Genomic DNA, 9,429 nt, shown 5'->3' on the forward strand with positions numbered 1-9,429 from the left:
GCCCCGGATGGAGACGCGTGGGAAGGCAGGTGGGGCACGTCCGGGGAAGTTCCTGCCCTGGTAACTTGTCCCCTTATGGGCCGGGGAAGACAACGTATTCCTCAGCAGAGAAGGTTGTAATGACTTGCACATAAAGGCTTGGTCCAAGGGCCTAAATATGCCCAGGTGGACACTGTCTACCTCTGTATGCCCGAGGGTTAAGTCAACAAGTTAATAAGCTAAGCATTTTTTCTTGGGGATGTAATGATGAATTTCAAACACACATTTTCATTTTTTTGTGGTACATGGAATCATCTAGTACTATTCAATGTGAATATTTTAGTAAGAACATTTCATCTCATGAGTTCTAAAGCATATAAACAATTCTGAGAATATTTAGCAGGATAAAATCCCAAATTATCACTGCACATAAACGCAATAATTCATGTCTTTAGTGGACATTTCTTAAATGTGTACAATTAGTCTTTGTACAAAAAAAAATCTATTTTGTTACATAACTCACACCACAATATCCTACATTAAAATCTTCATTTTTAATGCATAAGCTTGGAGTCACACCAAGAACAAACTATACATTGCCGAGCTCTTCAAAGAAACAGAAAGCTTTGGAAATGAATAAACATCTCGGAATAAATGGCCTGGCAAAGAAATAATGAAAAGACCATGCCGTTTTTCATGCTAAGTATTTGTCTTGTTTAATAAGAGCTGTGTATTAAAATTAGTTTAAATTACTGATAACTAGAAACATTGTATTGAAAGAGAAAATCAGAACTACCTTAATACTAGATTACGTACACTAATATAAACATTTTATCCTTTGATACTGGCATTCAGATTTATTCTCAAACCTTTTTAACTTTTCCTAAAGATCAAGGGCATAGAGTTTTGCATTTTCTATTTTGTTGTAACTTGGAGCCAATTTTTAACTATTATTGCTTTAAGAATCATAGCTTATGTCTGATGCTGAAATAAGAACAAATTATACAAATACCAGATTATACATGTAAATGAATACATGGCAAATATAAGATGTATAGAGCAAACCATAAAAATAGTGTATTTGTTAACATACTTTAGCACACTGCTTTGAACAATAAAATATTTAAAATCTTAAGTTATATAAAAGAATAAAATAGAAAGCAAAATTTATCATGTACTTTTTATTGAATTTCTTCATAGGAATTAATTTAAGTATCATAATATGTAGTTGAGAGACAGATGACACGGCAGTAACCTTTTTTTCTATCAACCTAAAACAACTTCAAATTATCAATCATACACAATTGCAAAATTCAAAATACAGCTGGATTAAAATGCCTGCAATGTATTTGTTAGCTTGCTTATCAAAGTATGCTACTTACTTTCTTTTAATCTGCAGTTCTTCATGTGTAAAACAGAAAAAAAATCATGTGCGATTTAGGGCTGTCATGATGTGTAAATAAGGTGAGAAGCTGCTGCATGATAGTGTCTCAATAAGTGATACATCATTGCATCAATCTTGTACTGAATATTTGGGGAATTTCTCATACTTGGTTCAAGGCCTTGATGTTTTTAAATGATTACAAATATGCTTGTAGTGAACTATCATGAACTATGAAATAATAATATATACCATTTACAAGACTTTTCTAATATATTAGTTGACTCTGAGGTTTGAACAAAAAAATGATTTCAGTATAGAATCATCTGTGGGAATGAAAGGGAGTTTATGTAAAAGATGCTGAACATCGCCTGGCCAAACACTAGAGAGTTTTGATCTAGAAGGTGATCTAACTATAAAATTGCCTAATTTTCATATTGAAAGAGGGGATGAAAAATGATCTTTTGAAAAGAAACTTTAATTTTCCTGAGAGTAGCATTTTATCATTTGTTGTAATTAATTGCTTATTTCTAGTTTAAGTATACATGTATACTTAACATATATGTATACTTAACATATATATATACTTAACAAATATATGTATATATGCATGCTTAACATATATATACTTAAACTAGAAATAAGCAATTAATTACAACAATATACATATATATCTTACTGAAAAGGATGAGATTAATAAAGATCAAAAGATTGACACATTTATAATTAAATTTATGAACTATATAAAATTATCCAAGAAAACCAATAAATACATTTTTAATAGATGTATATGTATAAGAAAATTATTACATGTCTTATATAGATAAAAGTCTTCCTAAAGTGGAGACAGTATTTACCATGTTTATAACTACTCCAAAATGATTTGAAATAACTTGAATATTAGGGAAAAATTGTGTTTTTAATGTACTATACATTTTGCGTTATTAAAATATGTAGGTATGTGTATTGTAAATTAATGTTTAAATGAAATTTTACATGAGATAATTCATTGCTGGGCATGTTGGAGTTAATCTTCTCAACTCTCAGTAAACTGAGCACAGGTTGAAAAGGTATAACTGAGACTTCAGGGAGACCACGATTAGTGTTCATAGGTCAAAAGATCAGAGAGAGGAGTTGCACAAAGGGAATTGCAGAGATCTGCAGGACGTTCCCTCAAGCATTCAGGTAAGTAATGATTAGTGCACGTGTGTGAGGTAACCACTTGAGGCCAGGGAAAGAATCATGGGAAGGATCAGATTTAACAAAGCATGTCTCATACACAGGGCCAGTATAAGTTAATGTTCTTATTCAAACTAGAAAATATCGGGATTTATGAGATATTGGTATTGTAATCAGAAAACTATTGCCTCAGTGGTGGGAAATAATTAGAATATTGAAGAAGTTCCCAATAATAAATCTAAAAAGCTAAACACAGATGATCAAAAAATTTCCAAAGAATTCAAATGAATCTCCAAAAAGAGTTCAACAATATTTATATAAATACATATATATAGGACCCAACTATGTAAATTTCACAGTCTGAAAACCAATAAAAAGTAACAAGCAAGTATTTAAAGGAGGAAAACAGACATTAAAAGACTTATTTTAGCTGTACTGCATGTGTTCAAAAGGAGAACAGAAATGACATGAAATAATGCAAATCAAACTTTCAAACTCCTAGAGTTGAAAATTACAATGTCTGGAGTGAAAATACACTGGATATGATGAAAGACAGATCACACATCGTAACAAAAGCATTCGTGAATGTGAAGGCATGGCAGTAGAAACTCTCCAAAGTAAACACAGTGATGGAAGAAAATTAAAAAGAGAAAACAAAAGTCAACAGGATATTATTGAGCTATGCGACAACTTTAAGCAAGCTAGTAAACACGCAGCTCTGAAAGAAGAAATGAGCGGTTAGAATCTGAACAATGTTGAAGAAATTATTACTTAACCCTGTCTCCAAATGTGATGAAATCTAGACACAATAAGATTTAAGAATTTCAGCTCTCTCCAGCATGAGAAAAATGAAGAGTAAACTACAAGGAACACCATAATCAAATTGTACGAAAGCAGTGTGAAGGCGAAAGATATCTTTTAAAAAGGGTAGATAACAGAAGGTATGTTATTTACAGAAGTTCTAAAATATGAATTATATCAAACTTTTAGAAAGACCATATTCTAGGGCAAAAACAATTTCAAAGCATTTATGTCATAAATTTTTCCAGTTATGATGTAAGTGTATTAGAAATGAAATTCTCAATGAAATCCACAATTATTTGAAAACGAAAAAGCTCTAAATACCACATGACTAAAAGAAAAAAATGAAAAAAAGTTATACATATTAAATGCCCGTATAATAAATGTAGAAAAGTCTCACATTAATGCCCTCAGTTTCAAATCAAGAAACATAAAGCATCCTAAACCAAAAATCAATAGATGAAAGAAAATAATAGATCAGTAATAAATGTCAAAGTGGAAATCAGTAAAAATAAACTCAAACAATCTAAAAGCTATAAAATCAAGAGCTATTGGTTTGTTAAAATCAATAATATTGATAAATCTCTACCTAAACTGAACACACAAACACACACTTACATATCCCTTTAGACACTTAATTAAAATTCCAATGAGGTATAAAGCGAAACACTTTTAGAATGACTAGAAGTAAAAAGACTAACCATAGCAAACATTGATAATATAATGAAGAAACTGGAACTTTCCTACAGAGTTGTGGAAATGTAAAATTGTAAAATCACTTTGGAAACCGTTGTACATATATGCCATAGAATACTATGCAGCCATAAAAAAGAATGAGATCACAACCCTTGCCAGAACATGGATGCAGCTGGAGGCCATCATCCTTAGGAAACTAACGCAGGTACAGAAAACCAAATACTGAATTCTCTCACTTGTAAGAGGGAGCTAAATAAGTAGTACACATGGTTACATAGAGGGGAACAATACACACTGGGCCTTTTGGAGGTGGGGGAAGGAAGAGGATCAGAAAAATTAACTACTGGTACTAGGCTTAATGCCTGGGCCATAAATTAATCCATCCAACAAACCCCCTGACATAAGTGTATTTATGTAAAAGAAAACCCTGCACTTGTACCCCTGAGCTTGTTAAAAAAAAAAAAGCCACAAAAGAACATTAACCACAAAGGAAAATAAAGCAATAAATTTAACTATATTAAACAAATTAAATATATCATAAACAAAGAAGGGATGTGGCCTAAAGCAAAATGAATAATTAAATTGAAATTAAATATATGCTTATCAAATTCTCCATAAATTGATCTGTTTATTATTTTGATTGTGGTGACCATTTCACAGTAGTATACATGCAATAAAGCATCATATGCTTTTAGTATGTGCAGTTTGTTGTGTGTCAGTACACCTTAATCAAACTGGTTTTTGTTTGTCTTTTGTTTGTTTTGTTTGCTTGCATTTTGTTTTGAGACAGGGCTGCCCCAACTCATTCAAGCTGGAGTGCAGTGCAGCCTGGACCTCCTGGGCTCAGATAATTCTCCCACCTCAGTCTCCTGAGTAGCTGGAACTACAGGCATGCATCACTGCACCTGGCTAAGTTTTTAATATTTTTAATAGAAATGGGATTTCATACTGTTGCTCAGGCTGATTTTGAACTTCTGGTCTAAAGCACTATTCCAGCTCGATCTTCCAAAGTGCTGGAACTAAAGGCATGAGCCACCACACCCAGTCAATCAAGCTGATTAAAACTATTTATATGAAAGCAAGAAAAAGTATGTAATGGATTTTTCTGTCTCTTCAAGCCTGTTATTGTTAAGAATTGAAACTATCACTTTAATGTTAAAAAAAGTATTTTTTTGGTGAATTCACCACTGTAGAAGTCTGTATAACTTCATATTTCTTGAAATTAGAATTATAACAACAATTCTAAGAAGGCTATTTAATCATTATCTATAAAACTGCAACCATGTGCAGTGAGACATGAATCTCTGGCATATTTTCTTGTGAGGGGAGGTAGTGATGCCTATTTTTCCAGATTACCTTCTCAAAGATGTTTATATTGCAAACAGCTTGGTAGACATTGTCACTCTCTCCAGGGAAAAGTGTAAGTATGCTCATTGTACAATATAATAAAGATTAGGACAAAGGTTACATAGGCCCATTGTAAAAGAAAATTCAGTTTTCATTAATTCAGAGGCCTTTTCTGTAATATATCCCTTAATCTGTGCTTGCTTTTCTGTCCTTCTTATCACACTGAGAATTTAGGTTTGGATATTCAAAAAAAAAAAAAAAAAAAAAAGAACTGATACTTTTGCTATAACTATTACTGTGAATAACAACCTGTCTTTTGTCTCTGATCAAGGAGTCTTATTTCTTCTGCCAGCATCTCTGAAATTATGGCAAACTGGCAGGTTAGTTTACAAGTAGGGTAAGATTTGGAACCTCTCATTGTTCTTGATATCACTAAACTTGTATAGAAAGCCAAAAATATGTGGATTACTTTATTGAATGAAGGCTATAGTTCTAAAGACTAAAGCATATGTCAATTAAAAAGTTGTGTAAGGCATTCAACTTTGTAGAAAATTTTTGTAATCCAAACTTTGATGAGCTATCTGATTTTGGAGGAATTTTTAAAAAATATGTATTTTATTGCGTTTTAGGTTTGGGGGTACATGTGAAGAACATGCAAGATTGTTGCATAGGTACACACCTGGCAATGTGATTTGCTGCCTTCCTCCCCATCATCTATATCTGGCATTTCTCCCCATGCCATCCCTCCCCAACTTCCCACCCCCCACTGTCCCTCCCCTAGTTCCGCCGCCACAGACCCGAGTGTGTGATGGTCCCCTGCTGTGTCCATGTGTTCTCATTGTTCAACACCCACCTATGCGTTGAGAACATGCGGTGTTGGAGGAATTACTCAATATCTCTGAAGTTTAATATCCTCAGAATATTTAAAGTTCATTGAATGATTAGAAAGTTTTCATTTTTTCCTTGTCCTTAACCTTGTTGCTCATAAGAAATTGTACATATAGATAGAAGAAAAATATCTGAAACATATTTTAAAAATAAAAGAACTGTTTTAGGTTTCTAGCTAAATAGGAAATAAAGGTCTATCTACTTACCTCTCTACCACCGCAAGGTGAATTCCCAGGAATCACTTTATAATCCCATGAAAGGGAAGTTAGACTAGATCGTCTTCAATTCTGAAAGAGTATGATATGAATTTTATCTTCTATTATTGTGTGAATTATTCTAACTTACTTAAATGCATTCTTTTTTGTTTTCTTTTTCCTTTTTTTTTTGAGGCAGAGTCTCACTCTGTCATCAGGCTGGAATAGGGGTGCAATCTCAGCTCACTGCAACCTCTGACTCCCTGGTTCAAGCAATTCTCCTGCCTCAGCCTCCTGAGGAGCTGGGACTACAGGCACATGCCATCACGCCCAGCTGAGTTTTGTACATTTAGTAGAGACAGGGTTTCATCATGTTGGCCAGAAGATCTCAATCTCCTGACTTCATGATCTGCCGACCTTCGGCTCCCAAAGCGCTGAGATTACAGGTGTGAGCCACTGCGCCAGCCGGTGAATGCATTCTCTTAGGAAAACTATAGCAGAATGAGTAAAGTTATGTGAAAACAAATATTAATTTTTACCTGACAAGTCTCAATGCATTTGAGTGGCCATTTTAACAAAAAATGTTTAATATTAATACTGAATATTTAAGAAATATATAGCAATCCCATTACTGGGTATATACCCTATTATAAATCATTCTACTATAAAGACACATGTGTTCATATGTTTATTGCAGTACTGTTTACAATAGCAAAGACTTGGAACCAACCCAAATGTCCACCAATGATAGATGGGATAAAGAAAATGTGTTATGTATACACCACTGGATACTATGCAGCCACAAAAAAGAATGAATTCATGTCCTTTGCAGGGACATGGATGAAGCTGGAAACCATCATTCTCAGCAAACTAACACAAGAACAGAAAGCCAAACACCACATGTTCCCACTCATAGGTGAGAGTTGAACAATGAGAATATACGGACACAGGGAGGGGAACATCACATGCTGGAGCCTCTCCTGGGTGGAGGGCAAGGGGAAGCAGAAAATTAGGACAAATACCTAATACATGCGGGACTTAAAACATAGATGATGGGTTGATGGGTGCAGCAAACCACCGATACCCATGTAACAAACCTGCACGCTCTGCACATGTATCCCAGAACTTAAAGTATAATAAATAAATAAATAAAAATAAACCAAAAAAGAAATATACAATATATCGTAATTCTTTTTATTGAGTAAACAAGTTTGCAAGATAGTAACAAAAGCATTTTATTATGAAATAAGGTTAATTTGTTGACAAAGTAAGAGATTATTTACAAATTATGTTGAGTCTATTTGATAATTTTTTACGTAAACTCATCAGTTGGCTTCAGTTATTTCCCAGGTTTGCTATACAGACAGACACACACACACACACACACACACACACAAACAGAAATATATCTAAGTTTCTTTATCTTCCTATTTTGCTATTTTATTATTAATTTATAAAACAGACGTTTGTTAGTCATCTTTAAAAAAGCTCTTCAATACCAAATTTGACCTTTAAATATTTTTAATTTTTTCCAGTGAACAAGATGCTCACAATCCTCAAATACAATATTATAATGTTCTTATCCATTAATCTCAAAAATATCTCAACCAAGGACATATTTAAAGGGATTTCTAACCTTTCAGCAATGCACAGCTCAAGTTATCAGTCCAAGCCCATCATAAACACACCAGATTAAAGTGAAAGTCATCTAAAAAATACTTAGGACATTCATGTGGCTGTCTCATGAATTTATAATGTGTCAGAATATATGCAACCTGAATTATTAAAATTAACTCCTAGCTCTATTCTTCCAGTGTATTAAGAACAGTTATCTGAGCAGAAGAGGAAACACTGTCCTTGTTAGAGATCGCTAGGGTAATGCATAAACTTAGTAGTATAATATATGTGTCCTAGGAAATGATTCATGATCAAATTTAACCAAACATTCGAAAAATAAAGCTATCCATACAAACATGTAATATCCTTTATTAAATTGTTCAAAAATATTTTATAAACATATGTATATTGAGGCAATTAAATTTAATGTAAAATATAATTTTCCTTTGTCTAAGATATATTCAGTTCTTCATTCGCTTTCTCTTGGGCGAGGATGAAGCTGGTCTGAGTTTTCCAAAAGCAGAAAGAACTAATATTTGCTTCCTAGACAAAGCAGATGTGCATAATAATTTTATTCCTTGGGGAAAGGCCCCTTTACCCTGCTCCATTCCCATGAGTCATATTTTTTCCCCCAAGAAATTCTTACTCAACAGCTACCATGTACTGCAAACTCTTCTAAGTTATACAGATACAGTAGTAGTCACCAAAACAAAGAGCAGTGGAGAAATTTGTTTTCTTTTGAAGGAAAGATAACAAAGGAGGATGCAAGTGAATAAACAGGACAGTGATAAGCACACTGGTAACTAACGATTCCCTGAGGAAGGAGAGTAGAAGTGTTAAGCAGATGAGTGGCCAGGAAAGACCTCTGTGGGGAGCACAGCTATGAATGCTAATATGGAAATACAGAGCAGGTATACTCCAAAGGTTAGGGCAAACATTTTGGATTTGACCCACCTAAAATGAGAGGTCCTTCAAGGGTTATAAACACGGGATAATGATATTTTATTGACTCATGTATTTAAATCATGTGTATTGAGGTTATTTTACACACAATAAAATCATCCATTTTAAAAGTTAAATTCAAGAAGTTTTGACAAATGTTTCTATGACTACAATCATGTTCTCTTCTATGATTTAAACATTTTAAGGAATCATTCTGACTACCAAATAGAGAATGGAGGCAAAAGGGCGAAAGTGTAAGACAGACCATTTAGAAAAATTCCAAAGTAATTTTGGTGTTAAATGTCTGTGAATGGGTAAGCATTTAGCAATGGAAGCTGTAGAACTTTCATGTTCTCTCAAGATGTATTTGTAGATAAAATTTACAGCTTTCACAAATGGATTAGA

General features: G+C 33.4%; 1 long non-coding RNA gene across 1 annotated transcript; it reads left to right on the plus strand.

Moving 5' to 3' along the window:
- Positions 1–422: 422 nt before the first annotated feature.
- On the plus strand, positions 423–4,518 carry LOC116539738. The gene is made up of 3 exons (XR_004264161.1): positions 423–433; positions 2,417–2,421; positions 4,209–4,518. It is a non-coding gene; the product is annotated as an uncharacterized LOC116539738 (long non-coding RNA).
- Positions 4,519–9,429: the final 4,911 nt, after the last annotated feature.

The sequence above is a fragment of the Sapajus apella genome, unplaced genomic scaffold (genome assembly GCF_009761245.1).
Source record: "Sapajus apella isolate SASKATOON/1434 unplaced genomic scaffold, GSC_monkey_1.0 scaffold132, whole genome shotgun sequence".
In the NCBI taxonomy this organism is placed as follows: domain Eukaryota; kingdom Metazoa; phylum Chordata; class Mammalia; order Primates; family Cebidae; genus Sapajus; species Sapajus apella.